Source organism: Cicer arietinum, chromosome 7, assembly GCF_000331145.2.
Source record: "Cicer arietinum cultivar CDC Frontier isolate Library 1 chromosome 7, Cicar.CDCFrontier_v2.0, whole genome shotgun sequence".
NCBI classification, from domain to species: domain Eukaryota; kingdom Viridiplantae; phylum Streptophyta; class Magnoliopsida; order Fabales; family Fabaceae; genus Cicer; species Cicer arietinum.
Window position 1 is genome coordinate 15,615,755 of NC_021166.2, and position 20,877 is coordinate 15,636,631.

The following is a 20,877-nucleotide window of genomic DNA, read 5'->3' on the forward strand; positions in this document are numbered from 1 at the left end:
GGGTAGTTAATAATTTCTCAAAAAATTAAGTTTTGAAATTTTCGATACTTAATTTTATTTTACCGAAAATTTTAAAGTACATAATTTTTTTCTTCGATTTTTTTTGAAGTAGGGATAGAAAAATCATCATTATGTATAGATTTAACTGAATCATTCACAGTTGTTCAAATTTTTGAGTCACAAGAAGCTATCATATCATGGCAAAGAGAGGTTGGCTAATAGAATCGAATAGTTGTTATCATTACTCAATCTGACATAGAGACTAGAAAGAAAGGAAGATAGTCAAAATTAATTTTCAATTGTGATAGAGGTGAAAAATATAAGTCAAATATTCTAGCATACAAAAATATAAGTCAAATATTGATTCATAATGAGTTCCTAACATATGAATGAGTAAATCAACCATTGCAAACAAATTGAATTCCAAAATCAATACATCACAACACCCTATCATCACGATTCAATATTCTAGCGTAATTTTTTTTTGGTCCTCCCTAATTGGGGTTTTCTGCTAATGTTCTAGTTGTATAGGTTAATTGTTAGCCTTGTATTAAACTATACTATAAATATATTAAATTATATATACTATGTTATATTATACTATGCAATAAAATAAATTATTTATTAACATGTCCATTCAAAATTCTATCATCAATGTAGTGCTCATACTCCTTAAGATCGAAAGGACATCTAGGAAACAAAGGTTGGCCGAGCTGTTGATGTTGATGCATGTAATTCTGTTGCTCATGCTTCTCCTAATCATGGTGTGTATGATTCTTCAATCCAGGATCCTAGTGCTCCTCCTGCTCAAACTCAGACTGAATATAATAATCTTTCTCTTGTTGCATCTTTTGATTCATCTTTCTTCAACGACAATTCTCATATTAGATTGTGTAGGAGGTTGAATTCGAGAATGTTACCCAGTGTTTTTCGCTCTTCACTGAAAAAAATGAATAAATAAAATTTAAACAAAAAAAATGAAAAATAAAAAGAAAAATAAATTGACCCGGGAATTTCAATTTCAATGTTGAAAATTACGAAAATAAAATTTTCAAGAGTTATTTTCAATCAGAAATTTGAAATTTTCGGTTGTTATATTTCAATACCGAAAATTTTGGAAATGAAATTTCCAGTTGACAATAACTTTCGGAAAATTTTATTTTTGAAATCTTCAGTATTGAAATATAACTACTGAAAATTTCAACAAAAAAAAAAATTCCAGTAAAAAAAATTTAAAAGAAAAAATATATTTTTTCAGAAATTTAAAAATCTAGAAATATGATAACAATATCTAAAATTGTTTTAATTTTTACTATTCACTTAAAGTATTTTAATAAATAAAATAATCATAATCATGAATGAGGGAATCATATTTAATTGTAGAGTACAAAATTCAGTTTTCTAAAATGTTAACTAAAAGAGTCAAGCTGTTGGGTGGAATGCAATTGTACAACACCGAGCGTCCAACAACTGAAAGTTAATCTGTCTTCTACGAGGCCCATATAGTATTTTGACCATAAACCATCAAATAAATAGTTTTGATAGGTATACCCCACCCCTAACAAACATATCTCCACAATTTTATATTTTACATTCACATTTTAATTTTTTTTCTCTTTCACCTACTTCTTTTTTTCTTAATAAAAATTTAAGGTGAAGAATTATACATCAATCCAAAATATGGAAGACCTTAAAATTTATTAAATATTTATTAAAAAATTATATTTAATAAATTAGAATTGAACCCGCATCCTATTTGTTTTTTCATGCACCTATTTTTTTCTTTGACACACACCAATTTATAGTATTTTTATACATGCTACTTTGAATACTATTTGCGCATATAATTTAAAACAGTTTTTTCCTCTTACTATTATCCTCTTTATTTTAATTAAACTCTCTTCTATCATTTCTGATTAAAATTAAATTAAATAAAAGAATTCTAAGACTGACCATTTCGCCAATAAATTCCTAATATATGCATATTTTTATAAAGTACATATATTAAATGAAAATAACATTTTACCTAATATCAGTTTAATGATGAAAAATTCATCAATTCAATTTGAATATAATTTAAAATTTAAATTTCTAAACTTATGTTTAAACTTATTTTTAATTTAAGAGGATATGAGAATAATGAATTTAAATTAACCTTACGTTTAATTTAAGAGGATATGAGAATTTTAAATATTTTATAAGTTATTTTTGTCCTTTCTCATCCCTTTCAAATCCCTTAAAATAGAGGGGAGTAAAATGAACTATAGAAGAGATTTTGAGCAATTCTCCTTCCTCTTAAAAATTGAACGAAACAAACTTTATTTTGAATATTGCTTTCCCTTCCTATTGCTCAAACCAAACAAATCCTAAGTTTCTCACTTTTGAACAATGTTTGGTTTCTCCTTTAAGTTATTAGTTAGTTATCTACTTTTTACTATAAGTTTATTCGCCATCGACATTTGTTATCACCTTTTGAATCATATTTTATTATCTAACATCTAATAAATATACTTTATTTTTCATTTCAATCTTTTAAGTTTGCATTTCATATATTTTAAAATTTGAAATCCACCTTATACTATAGTTTATGAATTTATCAAAATTATAAAAAAGTCTTTGAATATGTTTTTCACTAATTAGTTGGTCATTGAATTATCTTACGCAGCTATTTTGTTTCCCTAATGTGCATTTACTAATTAGTTTGGTTTCATAAATAATCACAACTACAAAAATTAAATTAACCAGATAAATTTTGAAAAATTATAGAAAAATTTCAATTGAGAAAATTATAGAAAAAATTAAATCTTTCTGTCAATAACTTTTGCCATAAATTTTATTCATGATATCAATGTATTAATAGAAGACATACTCAAACTCAAAGATCTTTATATAATTTCAATATATTAAAAAACCATTCTAACATAATGTCTCACACATTAGTAACTTTCTTTTATAGCAAAATGAGATAAAACAAAACTAAGGCATTAACAATAAGTATACTAATGTTAGACAGAATAACATCTAACATTTCAAGAGAATGATCCACGTGACTGCCGATCCACGTGACTGCCTCTAAGATCTAAGACATTTACACAATAAATAATTTCACGGTAGATATGATTTACTTGAACTATCCAAATTGAGAGATGAATAATAGAAATAACGTCATTAAGAAGAGATTGTAGAGGATGAATGGAAGTATATCAATTTTGTATCGTAGTGACCACATGCGAAGAGTCCGTTTTTAATATGACATGAATAAATTGTATTTCTCTTACTATTTTTATTTTAGATAAACTTCCCAAAGCTCCACAAATAATGCATTTCTAGTATCAAGATTACATAAAAATAAGGGTTATATTAATAAGAAAATAGAGTTATATTGAGTTGAACAATACTCCAGAAAATTAAGGGGAGGTTACTATTAATTTAATGGGTCATTTCCTATGATGAATGAAAAGAAAGGTTCTTGTCTTAAATGGCCCACATCCAATAAAGATGGCGCTAATAAACTCACCGTGTTGTGAATTGTGACACATCCATATATCTATATGCTTTTTGCACTGATTTCCAACAAAGCTTAATCCAGTGAAAATAATGTTGATAATAATATTCTTCTCTAATTACCATCTTTGCTTTTTTATTTTATAATAAACATCTTTCTTTTCTTTTTTAACAGTACCATATAAATATAATAATTGATGATAACAATAATATAAGTGCTTGTGGCCTAATGGTAACAAGGAGAGACATATATGAGAGTTGGGTTGAGGGATGATTATTCTTTACTTAAACTGAAAGGTTACTAATTATATAATAATATTTATATTTACTTGAGGAACAGAGGCAGATGTCTTGGACCGACAGAATATTCTTTTAAAAGTGTATGAAACTTCAAATTACTCTATTATAGGTCAAAGATTTAAAGGAGGAAAGAAAATTAATAATTGAAATGCATAAACTATATAGCTAGCTAGATCGAGTTCCTAATAGACATATATCATTAGAGTTCAGATATTAATTATTATAAGGTTTTTTTTTTTTATAGTAATTAGGTTTCTCTATTTTTTTTATTTAAGTCATTTGTAAAAAATAAATAAAATATATTAATAATTGAGATAATTCGAATTATATTGATTACATAAAATTAATTAAATAAACAACTGATGAGTATAAAATAGTTAATTAAATTAATTAAGTAATCAATTAAAATATCTAATATCTCTTTAATATATGATATTCTCTCTCAAGTTTGCACTTTCAAATGCATAAAAAATTATTTTAATTAATGTTATGAAACTTCATTTTTAAAATTTCTTAAATCTACTGCTTTGGCAAAATTTATGAAACTCAAAATTACATTTGACACTAAAATAATATTTTAATTGTTAACAAACATCTATGTAACCTTAATTGTAGATGTTCTTAGGAGCATATTTAAAGCTTGAAAATATTTTTCAAAAATGTTCAAGGTTTTCATTGATCTTTAATTGTAATCTAGATTCATCAGAACTGATTTACTTGATTGATAGAAATATTGAATTGATTGATGACTTCTAACATCATGAACTTATTTACTATTTCATAAATATGCATGGGAGACCAACTTGCCTTGTTGCTAAAATATTATCAATCTCCAAAATGCATGCAGATTTAAAATAGTGTCTAGTTGAGAACAAACAATACTATATACCAAGGTGATCATTTATTCATTATGACAATATCAAAGACGGAAAATTAATTATAAATTATCTATTTTAATCAGGAGTTAGTTACAAGTTAATTACTTTAGTTAAAAATTAGTTGTATTAATTTGTCTATATAAACTTTATTATATATATATATATATATATATATATATATATATCTATTATTATAATTATTTTTTTCATTTGATAAATATAAAAATTATCTTTATTTTCTTCTCTTTAATGTTTAATATCAATATCAATATTTTGTATATTTTATTAGACAAAAAGTATTTCATGTGATATCTAATGATCTGAACTATGAAAGTTGCTTAAAATTTTGATATTGATCATCACCTCCACATCCTTATACTTGATAGTGACTAAATCAATTTAGTTGAATTTTGAATCACTGATATTTTTTTTTAATCGATGTGGCATTAATTTAGTAATTGTCTCAATTGGTTTGAATAATCTATCAATATTAACTTAATAAAATAAAAGAAAATTAATTTAAGTTGAATTTTTAAAACAATAATATTTTTTATTTTATTTTATCGAACAAACGCTCATTTAGTGATTATCATAATCGTGATTACTAGTGAACTTCTACTTACAAAAAGATAAATTGATGGTTAGAATTTCTAACAATTTTCAAACCATATACAATACTTTCCATCTTAAGAACCGTTATCGATAGAGACAAAAATAATTCTTATTGGCATAGACGAAAGTGCACATTTCACAAAATAAAATAATAAAAAAATGAAAGGGAAACTATGCAAAAGTTGATGTTGCCATGTTACTTACTATTTTAGGCAGTGCATATCACTTTCACAATTCACTAATATCAAAGTTTATATGAGTATGGTACTAATGAGCTGCTTGTTCAATCAAAATAGTTTTAAATTGATGGAATTAATTTCCAAGGATTACATGTCATATCCTTGTCTCTAACGTAATATAACAACTTTTAAACTCTACTTTACTTAATTAAGTCCTTTTTCGTTTAGAAAAAGGTAAAAGAAAATAAACATGTAAAAGTGAGTAAAGTAATGAACTCTATGATTGGAGGATTAAGAACTTCTTTGTTGGGGACGAGTCCAACACGTTGCTGCTGATTCAAAGATATATTAATTTGAGATAATTAATTTATCATTAACTTTGAAATCATAACAACTAATTTGTTTGTGCATAGATAGAATTTTGAGTTGAGAAGCCATAACACCTAGTTCAACTATCAATATTATTAAATTAAAAATCATATATATTTAATATAAGACTATCACTTCAAATTTACTATTCATCTACTTTATCTTTACGATAACTAAAATATACTAATAGTTAATAATAATAACTTGGTAAAATCATTATTCTTTTTAATTTAATATTTTTTTTATTCTTTTGAAATCGTCAAATGCAATAATTATTTAAAATAAAAAGAGTAATATTTTAAGTGTATAAGAACTAAATTATAATAAATTCATGTCACATTTTGTATAAAATATATGCATTTATAAATCAGAAAGCTTAATAATAGAACATTCTATTTATTATGAGAAATGGAGATAAACCTTACTCTAAATTCATTCTTTTTTTTGGGTACATTAGACTCATTCTCTTTAGTGCATGAGAATGTACGTAATACTCTTGCATATACACACATATAGGTACTAAGTAGTGAATACACTGGAATTTATTTTATTGGTGAATGTTGGTAGTGAAGATATATGTTAGTGTATAATCTATATCGTTGAAAGACTGAAATGTTTTCAATTAGTTAGTTATATATTTTAGACTTAAAAGCAGTTTCGGTCCCTCTATTTTAATTGATTCACAATTTTGGTCTCTCTATTTTTAATTTCGCAATTTTAGTCCTCCTATTTTAATTGATTCTCAATTTTAGTCCCTCTATTTTTAATTTTGCAATTTTGGTCCCCTCTTTTAACTAATTCATAATATTGGTCACTCTATTTTTAATTTCCAAATTTTAGTCTATCTATTTCTTAAAATTGAGATATTTTATAAATTTAATGGATCACATATTTTATTTAATAAAATATAATGGATTACATTTAAAACAATATATAATTTTATAAAAATATTAGATATTTATTTAAAAATGGTTTTTAATTATTTTTAAACTAATTAATTCTAAAAATAGTTTTATTTATTATTATTTTTAAACTGATTTCAAAATTTATTATTTTAAAAACTATTTTTGAAGAATTTTTAATTATCATTTTTACTACTAATATTTTTATCATATTTAAATGAAAACAGAATGTAAATAAAAAATTATTTTTACCATAAACCAGAATTTAACTAAAAATAAGATATATTTTTTTTAAGAAAAAAACATATTTTCTTAAATAAAAAACAGAACTTAATTTTTTTATTATTTTAAAAAAATTAAGAAGTTTAAATTATTAATTTAAATATGGTGGTGGTTAATTTTTAATAATTACCAATTTATGATTTTTTAAAATAATGAAGAAAAAAAATTAAGTTCTGTTTTTTATTTAAAAAAATAAGTTTTTTTCTTAAGAAAATATCTTATTTTTAGTAAAATTCTGTTTTATATAAAAAATAAATTTTTATTTACATTCTGTTTTCTTTTAAATATGATAAAAATATTAGTAGTAAAAATAATAATTAAAATTTTTTCTAAAAATAGTTTTTAAAATAATAAATTTTGAAATCAGTTTTTAAAAAATAATAAATAAAACTATTTTTATAATTAATTAGTTTTAAAATAATTAAATCTATTTTTTAAATAACTTTTTATAATAAAAATTATTTTTAAATAAATATCTAATATTTTTTATAAAATTATATATTTTTTAAAATGTAATTATATTTTATTAAATAAAATATGCAATCCATTAGATTTATAAAATGTCTTAATTTTAAGAAATAGAGGGACCAAAATTATGAATTAATTAAAATAGGGGGATCAAAATTGCGAAATTAAAAATAGAGGGACTAAAATTGAGAATCAGTTAAAATAGGGGGACCAAAATTGTAAAATTAAAAATAGATAAACCAAAATTACGAATTAATTAAAATAGGGGGACCAAAACTGTATTTAAATCTATATTTTAAGTCATACTCCAAAAGAACATTTTATGTCGATTCTCATAATCTTTGTAAGTTGGTTTCGCATTTAAATTGTTCCAACTTAGTATGAATATAATTTTTAAATAGATTAACATAACCGACTTAAAAATATTTATTATATCAAATATTTTATATATAATACCTCATGTATTTTAGTCATTTTATAATTAACTATATATATTAAATAAATAATTAATTGATTATATTTTAATGGTTAATGAAGACCTCTAATAATGTAATACTCTTAATTGATTAGTGACACAATCCACTGTTACTGATTGAATTGTTTACATTAAATGTTGAGATAAAAAAAAATACGACTCTCATTTTTTTTTTAATATGAGGAAAACTTATTTTGTGATTAAAGAAGTACCTATTGAGTTCTTGTTAATAAATTTGTTTGTTTATCCAAAAAAAAAAAAACCTAGATTGATACAATATTAGTGTTTGTTCCACTATTCACAACAAATACATCCCCGAAAAATTTAGTTGATTATATCCATACACAAAGGACCATTCTAACCAATAAATCAAGTAAATTAAATCAGCCACCATTATTTAGGCTACATCGTGGTCCTACTTCGTTTATTTAATTTGACTTTAAATTATAACTTGCAATTTAAGCAAAATAAATGACCAGATTGAGTGCTATTTGTATTTGAAACATGCACGAACAATTAACTCCTTAATTTTGATTCATTTCTATTTCTAATTTAATTTAATTAATTATTGGAAAACCGTAAAGAAAGTATTGAGGTATTTGTAATGGGCACAAAATCACATGCTTAATTAATGAATATCTGATCATATTGAAGTGATTGGAAATTCAAATTCAGACTTTGTCAATTGTATAGATTCATATTTGGTTATGTCTATCACTAGAGTATTGATATCATAGAAGAGGGCAAATCAGCTGGTGATTGCTATCACTACAAGGAATCCCCTCATTTGTGGTCAAGTTTACAAATATATTGTGGTCGAAAAAAGCCCTCACAAATTAGTGACCTAAAAATCCCTAACAAATACAAAAATTAAAATTGGTCTTTATTTGTGGCTGAAAAAGCTCCCACAAAAGCTTAAAAATTTAAGTGGATTTTGTGGCTGCCTAAGCTCTCACAAAATCACAACATTGTGATTTTGTGAGGGCTTAAGCAACCACAAAATCCACCTAAATTTTTAAGATTTTTGTGAGGGCTTTTGCAGCCACAAAATCAACCATTTGTGAGGGTAAAGGCCGCCACAAAAGGCAAGCCATTTGTGGCCGCCCAGGCCACCACAAACGCCTGATCCGTTAACTTTTGTGGCTGCAAAGGCAGCCACAAAATCCCAAAGTGACGTTGTCATTTGTAGCCGCCCAGGCCGCCACAAAGTATCAACCATATTCTATAAATATCATTCTACTCCTCTTATCATTTTTCACTTCAACCTTCTCTCTAAACCTTCTTTCTAAATTTTCTCTCTACAAAAATTATTCCTCCAAGTTTGCTTGAATTTTGGTAAGTTTATATTATATTATATATTTAGTTTTTTATTTTTATTTTTTATTTGAAGTTATTTATGTAATTAATATTATTGAATATTTATTTTGACATTGGTGATATTGTGTTAACTACTTCGAAGAGTTCTAAGCTCTGTGAAAGCTTCAAGTCAGACACTACCCGTAATCAAGTTAGTATTTTATACATTTTAAATTTAGATTAGTAAATATATATGTGATATTATAAATATATTTATATTATTTTTAAAATTTAGAGTAGTAAAATATGTGTTATTGTATATTTATTTATAAAAAAATAGAAATTATGTTGTTTACATAATATAATGATAAATAAAAGTTCGAAACACATGTAAAACTTATTGATTTTAATATAACTATTTTTTAAAAAAACATTATTAAAATTGATAATATTAATATTTTTTGTTAGTTATTAAAAAGAGTTGTAGTTGATTTAGTACAAAAAATTTATACTTTAACAGTCTATATTTTTGTTTATATATAAGAAGTTAATTATTTTATGAAAAATTTCATTAAACAACATTTAAAATTTTATTTCGGTTTATATAATTATAGTCTTGATAATAATTTATTATATTGTTTGCAAATCCTCCCCTAATTGACATATAAAGTATGCCAAAATTTATATATAATGCTTTTGAAAAATAAAATAATTAATATATAAAACATCTATATATATATATATATATATATATATATACACACACACACACACACATATATATGGATATAGGCCGTACGATAGAAATTTTCGTGGAAGGAAGGGTCTTAAACAATGTTTTACTAACAAGATTGAAGACTTTCTCAATTTTGCGAGAGTGTAGAAAATTGTCGAAGATGAAGGGAGAATGAGATGTCTATGTTGTTTATGTTGATGTAGACGGTTTAAAAGTGAAGATGAAATAAGAGTGCATTTATATGCAGATGAATTTATGTCTAACTATTGGATTTGGACTAATCATGGGGAAGAGTCTCCGGCGGCGCCTAATACTTGTACATGTGTGGAAAATAAGAGGTCCTTCAAGTAGTACTAACATGTTAGGTATATATTATTATAACTATCAACACTTTGAGGTGATGAATGATATGATTTCGGATGTTGTTGGAGTTAATTTGTCGTTCAATGAAGATCAATATGACGATACCGATGGACTTCCAAATAAAGAAGCTCAGAGATTTTATGGTCTTTTGAAAGAGACAAATAAACCGTTGTTTGAAGGATCTCCAAACTCAAAGTTATCAATGTGTATTAGACTATTAGGTCTAAAGTCTCAATTTCATGTTCCTGATTTAGCTTTGGATTTGATTACTAAAATGATGCTAGACGCAACACCTGTTAGAGATGGTTTGCCGCAAAGTTATTACGATGTTAGTTAATTATTGTGTGTTTAATTTTTTATTTGTAAGACATTATTTATTAATTTTGGAATATTTTATTTGGTTTGGTAGTAATTACTTTAATTATTATTAATATTATATTTTTATATATAATAGTAATTTTAATTTTTAAATTTAATTTAAATTTAAATTTAAATTTAATTTTAATTAATATTTAATTATAATTTAAATATTATATTTTAAATTTAATTTAAATGATAATTAAATTGTAATATTATATTTTTAATTAAAATTTTTAATTTATATTGATATTAACTTTTTAAAATCAGTCTATCATTTGTGGCGGCCTAAGCCCTCACAAAGTGAGGCATTTGTGGCGGTCTATGCCCTCACAAAATCAGGCGTTTATGACGACCTTTGCCCTCACAAAAGACAACGAAATTTTCACACTTTGTGGCCGTTTTGGCCGCCACAAAAGTTTGTGACCACCTTATTTGTGGCTGCCTAAGGCCGCCACAAATGTCTATTTTGTGGCTATTTTTTCCCCTTTGTGAGGGCTTTTGACCCTCACAAAATCTATGTTTTCTTGTTGTGTATATATATTCACTATAAAGGCTGACTTTATGGTATGTTTTCATACCACAATATAAGTTAATTGGCTATGAAACTTTATTTATGAATTTGAACTTCTCGATAATATTACTAGGTCGTTGAAAATTTATTTATTGGGATAATTTTACAACAACATTATTCTCAAAAAATGACAAGTATTCTAAGGGTGTTAAGTATATTGAATTGAAAAAATTACCGTTAAAAAATATCCTTAAAAAACATAAATGCTAATTGAGCATGTAAGTGACAATTTTATGATCGATGATGACCTTTTGAGGAAAGGGTTACCACCTAAAGTATTTGGTAGTCATGTAGAAAATATAAACATCATATATGCTAATAAATATTGAATAATGGTGTTTTATTTATGTATATTTTATGTTATGAGCTCATTGATATAATGAATTTTATTTTGTTTTTGTTTTCTGCTTATGAATGATATTGAAAACAAATTATGTTATTGATAATATAATGACATTATGTTTGAAATTGTTATGTACTATTAAGCTTAAGATCATATTAAGGAGAATATATATATAGTATAGTACATGGAATGAAATTTGTCCGTCAAATGACAATCTTCATATCTCTTATTAGTTTATATTCTTAATTATGATGGACAATGGAACTAATGCATGTAAAAAAATTTTGTACGCATTATGATTATATTGTCAAGTCATATGAGTTAAGTAGGAGAATGAAAGAATAATTTAATTAATTATGATGACTCGTGTGAAGATATGTTATTTAATTTCTATAAAAAAATTAATTTCTATAAAAAAAATTATTTAATAAAGTGAAAATATGTTATTATTAAAGGGTGCAAATAATATTTATAAATAGTGGTAACTTGAAGAGAATCAACAAGAATTAACGTTCAACAGAAAAAATATTTTATCTCTTCCATAAAGTTGATATGCCAATAGTCATTAAAAAGGGATCATGATTTTTACTCAAAATAGGATCATGATGAGAAAGAAGGGACAAAAAAAATAGATAGATTGTGTCTCAATGGATTATTATCTCTCCTCTCTATCTTCCCATCATCATAAAAAAGAAAATATGTTATTTAATCTATCTCTATGCGAGAATCATAAATTTTAATATTTTTATAATTATGATAGGTTTGTTAATATGAACCCTTAATTGAAAACAAAAACTATTGAGTCGTGAAAAAATTTCTATATTTTGTGGTAAATATTTAAATCTGCTTTCAAAACATTGGGTGTTTATGCAATATATATAATTTTTAGAAGGTATAATTGATATTATCATGCAACTATACCTCAAGATATTGGAAGAACATAAATTGTAAAGCACTTAATAATTGGAATAAGGTTGTTTTGGTATAATATAATCGGGATCTACATACAAATAGTAGCTTAAAGTCATCCAAACTTGATTAAGATATAATTATGCAAATCCTATATATTTCCAGTGTTTATATTAAGAACTTGGCTATTTTATTTTTTTATAGCAAAAAATATATTAATGAGAATACACTAAGTATGCTCCAAACATACTAGTATTAAACAACCAATTCAAAATGCATGCATGCAAACAATCTATCGGAATAGAATACCAATCACGAAAAGAAAAACACCTAAGGGCCTGTTTATTTTCTCCATTTCGTATTTTCCTTTTCAATCAAAATAGAAATTAGGTGTGAAAATGTTTGTTTTAGTTTTAAAAGAGGAAAATGTTTATTGTCACAATGAAGAAAAGAAAGAAGGTATGTGTGTTATTTTTTAATGAGTTTAACTATTTAAATTCATTAACGTATAGTAAATTTAATATTTTAATATTTATAATTAAATTATTATTATTATTATTATTATTATTATTATTATTATTATTATTATTATTATTATATATGACAACTGCATTCAAAAATCAACTAAAATGATTTTATTTTAATGATAATGTACCCAAAAAATTAAAAAATCATTTAAACATTTTTTTTTATTTGAATCCCTCTAGTTTTTAGAGAAACAATACTCTAGAGTTCAGAGTTTAGGCGGGAGGTAAATAAAGTTGAATCAAGAATTTTTTTAAGTATGATTCAAATTTGAATTCTTTCGAATGATTCGAACTCAAACTCTTCCGAGTGATTTGTCATTAACTGAAACTTGTTAACCAATTACATTCAATCGCTTGATTATTTAATCACTTTCTTATTTTACACTTATAATTTCAAATTTGTATATATTTTAAAGGAACATTAATTTATTACTAAATTTTAAAGATAGAATGAAATAGAGAGAAAATAAAATTAAAATAACTAATTAACCCTTAATATTAGCGATGACATATGTACTATGAGTATTTCGAGTTTTTGCAAGATACTTGTTATTATAGATATAATAGATACTAATTAGTGCTTTAAAGACCCGACAACCAATATATATAGAAAGGAGGAATATCTACAAGTGGTTGATCCAAGTGATAAAATACTTAAAACATTTTAAACAAATAAATATTAAAAAAAATAATTAATATTACTTTTATAAACTTAAGATGAAATTGAACTTTTTTTCTATATAAAAAGGGAAGATAAAATTGAATAGGGTTAGGTTTATGTAATCTATTTTCATGTTATTTTAAAAAAATAAGATTAAAAAAATGGTGGTTTTGATCTCATATAGTATAGAAATAAAAATAATTATTTTTCACATAATTTTTTTAGAGTAAGTAGGTTCATTTTATTTTCTTAACATAATACAATTTTGTGGTAAATTTTATGTTGCCTTTAAATAATTGTGGTTAATTTGTCCATGACAATGTGACACCAATGAAAATCAAGAATGTTGTCTATTATTTATATACGTGGTGACACCAATAAAAATCAAGCATGTATTCCATTATTTATATCACAATTTGTATTGTATTTTATAAATTATAATATATACTTTCTATTATTTGAATATCCACCTCATTTTCAATTCTGTTCATCTCTGTTTTCCGATCTTCTGAAGGTTAAAACAAATACAATATTTTGAAATATAAATTTAAATATAAAGTATAATGAAAATTTAAAATAAAAAAATCCACATTTTCAATGATAACCGGGGCCTCACCCAAATTTATTGTATTTTCAAAAGTAGCTCTTTATAAGAACTTGTTGTATGAAAATAATAGCATTATTAAAAAATAAAATATATTTGAGTTGAATGATAATCAAAATATAATTTCATTAAATATAAAATAAATTATGAATATTTAGTATTTTAGAGTACAAAATGAAGATATAGAAATTTGTTGTTGTAGAAGAGGAGCAAATTAAGATGGGACCCAAGCCAAATCCAGAATGCATGTGATATAGTTACTGATGATGATCAGTGGTTTGGATTACTGACATGTCCCAGTTGAGTTTATTCAAGACTAGCCACAATTTCAGGCACCCAAAAAAAGTCACTCACTCTGCTATGTAACCAAATAGAAACCGAATGAATGTGTAAATTTTTGTTTGTTTTTCTCTTTTACTCCCCAAACTGAGCAAACAAATACAATCCATTCTAATTCAGCAAAGGAAACAAGAAAATCTTTTGGGCATATTTTCATTTCATCAATTCACATGTCTCTTTGTTTCGGCTGTTCCCATCAAAACCAACCACTCTTCATTTATAGCTCTGACAGTGACCTCTTTTGTCTCTTTACCATTAACTCACTTCATCTCTTTCTTTTTCTTCTTATACTCAATATGCAAATTGGTTAATTGCTTATCATAATTTTATTTTATGAATTGTCATTTTTGTTTCTTACTAAATATTTTTTATTAATATTATTAAGTTGTTTTGGATTATGAAACAATTGTGGTAACAACCAATCCCAATGGTCATATGTGTGAAAGTGTCACCATACCATCTCCAATAGTTGGATCATACTAATAAAAATAATTGTCATATACCAAAAAGTTTAACATTGTTTGATAAATTTAAATATAGGTTATGAACACCTACACTTTTTAATATGTCGAGACTATTTTTTATAAATATAAAAACTGTCAGAATTCATATAAGACTCAAAGTAGATAATATATAAAAAATACGGTGTTATGAACTTGAGTTTGTAACAATATATGATAGAAAATCTTTACTAAGCACACTGCTTCATCAGGATTGAGTTGTTATTAAATACTACTTTATTTCAAAATATAAGTGATGGTCTAAGGTCTTATAAATAAAAATAGAGAGAGTATATATTTGAAATTATAAAAGTTTAAATATATGATTGATCCTCATAAATAATTACTTTATTATTTGTTAATTTTTTTATTTATTTTTTGTCCATGTAAATATTTTTATTTTATTTTTTATCTTTAATTTTTTTTAGTCTCTAAAAAATTAATTTTTATTGAAATTGCTTTTGTAATTTTTTCATCGTTAATAATTGAATTACTAAACTCTAATATTATATATATATATATATATATATATATATATTATAAACTATTCTAATAAAAACCAATTTTACACTAACTAAAGCAAAAGAGCAAGGATAAAAAAATTGAAAGGACTAAAATTAAACCCAAAAAAATTACAAATGCAAATAAGCATCATTGCATGGACCGATAGTATATTTAAGCCAATTATAAAATAAGGATTGCGGTGTACCCAAAATGTTATAGTGTCTCTATAAATTTTTATTATTAAATATTATAATGTGACACATTAATTAAATATGGACTCATGATCTACATTGATCTTACATTAATATCATGTCATAAACTAATTTGTCAATAAAATTTAGATCTTTCTTAAATTAATTTGTTAACAACTAGTCCATGCATGTTAGTTACAGACAAATTGTCTCTCAAATGATTAAATTTTATCGACAAATAAATAACAAATGATATAACATTAACGTACAATCAAGATAAGTGTATTATATATTTAATTAACGTGTCATATTATAATTTTTAATAATAAAAATTTATAGATGTACTATTTTTAGTAACACTATATGATACAAAAATTTATTTATTGACTAATTTATCTCACGTTTATCCTTTCAAAGACATTAATCTATTTACTTTCTGTTATAAGAAAAATATGGGAGAAAAAATTTAAACAGCTAAAGTGAGTAAAAAAAAAAACTTTAAACAGAATCTGAAGCATTCCTTTGGATTGCAGTGACACATAGATACGCAGCCGCTTTGGTGATGTGTCCTGTGATATGAACGCCACGAGTGGAATTTCTTTTGTAATACTTTTTCTATTTTATTTAAATGTATCTTTTATTCTGTTTAAAATTTTAAGAAAAAATTAATTATGTATATTTTATTTATTAAAATATTGTTATTAATTTTAGTTAACGGATAAATTTACTAAATTAAAATACATTAAATAAAGATATATTATTAAAAAAAGAATCGATTTTTATTAATATTGTTAAAAAAACAATGTGAATTAAAAATAAATGATAAGACAAATAGAGTAGAAACGATACATGTGCCTTCCCGCTATGGTTCATTTGCTGTAGAGCCTGAAAATGACTTGGTTACCAAGATAATAAGATCGAGTTAGGTAACTTTGGATTGGTGGTATCATATCTTTTTGGATTTTATTTATAAATTAAAAGTAAATATATGTTTTTATTTTTTAAATTTAATTTAGTTATCGTTTAGATTTTTATTTTATTTAATTCTTTAAATTTATAGATGTGTTTTTGCCTAAATTAAAAAAGTCTGCCGTATACAATAGTTAGTTTTTTAAAACATTTGTGTATCTTATAGTTTTGTAGTCTTACACGGGCACAATTACAAATAAAAATAGAGTGAATAAATTAATTAATTGACCTTTTAAGTTATAAATGTCAATTAAATTAATCTTTAAAATTTGTAAATTGATAAATAATTCATTAGAATTATAAAATAATAATAAAAATATTTTATATTTAAACTTTTATTATAGTTTTAGAGATGCATTTGACAATTCACAAAATTTAGAAGCTAACTTGATCGATGCTTACAATTTTAAAAATTAATTTACATATTCACTCATACAAATATTTGAGCTTATACACATAAATAATAAAAATTAAAAGATAAATAATTTCATCATATCATATAATTTTTTTTCTTTTAATTCATTTTATTTATGTGAATGTGCTCAAAATTTTGTGTTTAAATGTTGTACTCATATAAGTATTTCTCATAGTTTTGGTGGATATGGTATCTAATATCTAATCATTTAATAACACTAGTTTGTAGAGTCATACCTTGCACAAAATACTTTTTTATTTATTTTAAATTTATACATTTATGTCAAGATAACTCTCTTGATCTCTTAACTTAATTTCAAATAATAATTTAGTATTTTATTTTCTTCTTTTTTTCCTTTACAATTTGATCATTTACTTATTTTCAAGTAACGATAAAATCATATAGTATGTCTTAAAATGTTATCATTTTTAATATAAACCTATACAATTTATCATCATCAAATAAAATCTATAAAAATGATTATCATCTTTAACAAATTCATATATTCATCAAATCCATGATTCAAATATTTAAATAAATTCATATTTTCATCTTCAACGTCATTGAATCTATCAAATCACGAAGATAATATTTTCTTCTTTCTTTTCTTCTCCAAATAAAATCTCAAAATTATTATTATTTTCGGTTTTGATAAAATTGTTATTGTTATTTTTTTTAGAATCAGGTTTTTTGGGCAATGGGTAATTGGTTTCTAGGTTTTTTGAGAGCTCATGTATGTGTTGAAAGAAAGAGATATCGCCCAACCTAAATCTTCAAATGTGATTTTTTTTTTTATCAAATTGAAAATCTATATCCTAATTTTTAAAATGTAAGTTCTTTATTGGATGAATTTAATGTTGTTGTTGTTGGATATGGAAATATAAGTTTATTTGAAGATTTGAATTTTGGATTTGATGAAAATTTGGCTTTTGTTGAAGATGGTAATTAATTTTTTGCATTTTGTTTGAAGATAGTGATGAATATTTTGGTTTTTTGGAAAAAATAATAACATTTTTTACATTTTAAGATATAAAAGATAAAATTGTTACTTAAAATTAAGTAAAAATAAAATTGAAAAGAAAAAAAAAAGATAAATGTCTCAATAGTTTACTTGAAATTAAATTAAGAGACTATACGAGTTATTTTGTCTATATATACTCGTTAAATATATATTTATATATAAATTGTTGTATGAGGAATACTCTTGATAATTAAATGATAAAAGTTCAAATGATTTTCGTTGAACTCTAGATAATTGGGTTTTTCTAAATATATTTTTTGAAAATGCAATTATATTTATAACTTAAACAGTTTGCACGTAGATTTAGTTTTTCTGTTGTGCTTTTATTTGATTTTGTTGTCTTGATGCGACATTGTTTTGTTTGTCGTCTTAATGAAATGTTATTTTGATTTTTCGTCTTGTTGCATTGTTCGTTTAATTTAGAATGACATATTGACTCCGATCAAGTGTAAATTCAATGAATGACTTTGGCGGCGTCATTATCACAAATAAAGATATTTGTGTATTTAGGACAATTTACTTTTATTATATTTGTAGGTATTTGATCATTTTATACTATTAACTTGGATGTGTGATATTCGTATATTATTATTATTATTATTATTATTATTATTATTATTATTATTATTATATTATATTATATTATATTATATTATATTATATTATATTATATTATATTATATTATATTATATTATATTATATTATATTATATTATATTATATTATATTTTATTTTATTTATTTATTTATAGTTTAGCAAGTTTAAATTTTTATTTAATCAATATATTTTATCAATTTGAATAAATTAATTTCATTTGTTAATACAAAAAATAAACAACAGAAATGTGATCTAAATGTAAAAAGTATCGTATTTCAATTATAACTATATTTTGCGGTATGAGAAACAAATTTGTACGTGATTAGGATAAGAATGATACAAATAAATATTAAATATTTTATTGGAGTGAGAAATAATTTTAATTTTGTTTTATTTCTATTTTGTTTAGACTACAATATCTTACCCTAATTGAGTAGTTTAAATAAGTTCGGTACCATTTAATATAATTTTAAGAAATTGAGGAATTTGTTAAGAATTTAAATATAAAAAATATATTAGAATTTAAATATAAAAAAATATATTAGAATTTGTATAATTTAAATTTTGAAATCGTAAAAAATGTGATTTTCTATTCAAACGTTATTCTTTTTTTCTTTCTTTATCAAGTGTCTGAAAATAACTTTTTAACTGACCCATCTTAGTGTTAAAAGCAAATTTATTTATTTCAATGCATCTAATAAAGTTGTCTCAACAAATTTAAGAGTCCTTTTACTAAGAATATAAAAAAAAACATAAAAGTTTGTTAAACGCCACAAACTCTAGTGTTGTCGGTGATTTCAACCTTAATACGATGCACGCCAAAGTAAAGGCACACCACCACCACGAATCAAAACCCAAAATAACGTTATTCCTCAATTTAATTAGAAAGAACTAAGGTCTCATACAAAAAGTAGCATTCGTACATGCATATTACTAACTACTAAGGTCTCGACAGTTGAAGTTATGGTTGCATGAAGCTACCAATAAAAAAACTCTCGTTGCATAGGAAAGCCATCATTTGATTTCTGAAGCAAAACTGCGGTGAGCATCATCTATATTCATCCATGTCAGTCAACTCACTTTCCTTTTTATTCAGCTTAGGGAGACATTGTTTCACTACTAATCAGCCAATCATCAGAATGCACGCTGGAAACACCAGGGTCGACATGGATAATCATTGCAGCTCTAAATATTTTATCTTAAAATAAATAATAAATACTATTATAATTAATTTACATAATTTCTATGTCTAAGTTTCAAATTTAAATAAAATTATATTTATATTATATATACATATATAAATATAACTAGTTAAAGAAAAAATAATAATAAATTAAAATTAATTGGAAAAATTAAAATTTTTACAATTATGAAGTATCCAGTGTACAAGATTTAAGATTTTATTTTATAACTGTAAACAAATAAGAGTGAATTGATATCGTTTAAATAATAGTACTTGTTTTTATCTATTTAATTTGAAAAATATTTATTTATGAAAACCTCTAAATATTTATGTATTCATGCCCGTACCTTTTATTCGTATTTGAATTAAAATAAATTATTATATTATTAAATTATAAACTATTATATTATTTTAATATAATAAAAAAATATTCATTATTTTATTAAATCATAAAAATAATAAACTAAAGTATTTAAAATATTAAAAATTATATTGATTCATATAAATATTTATTTAATTTAGCAATATTAATATAAATAAAAAACAAAATAAATCACTAGATTAAAAATAAAACACCAATTCATTTGAATAAAAATAAAATAAATTTTAGAAAACAATCGGCATTTTTGTAAAAATCAATTGTTAATTTTATATATGTCTTAGTTATGCGTTTCTCTCTCTATATATATATATAGTAGAAATATATTAATGATTAAACATAAAATTTTATATAAATCTAAAATTCGTAACTATATAATTTAGTTATTAATATTATTTTATATTTTTAAATAATTTATTATACATTCACTTGAATTTTA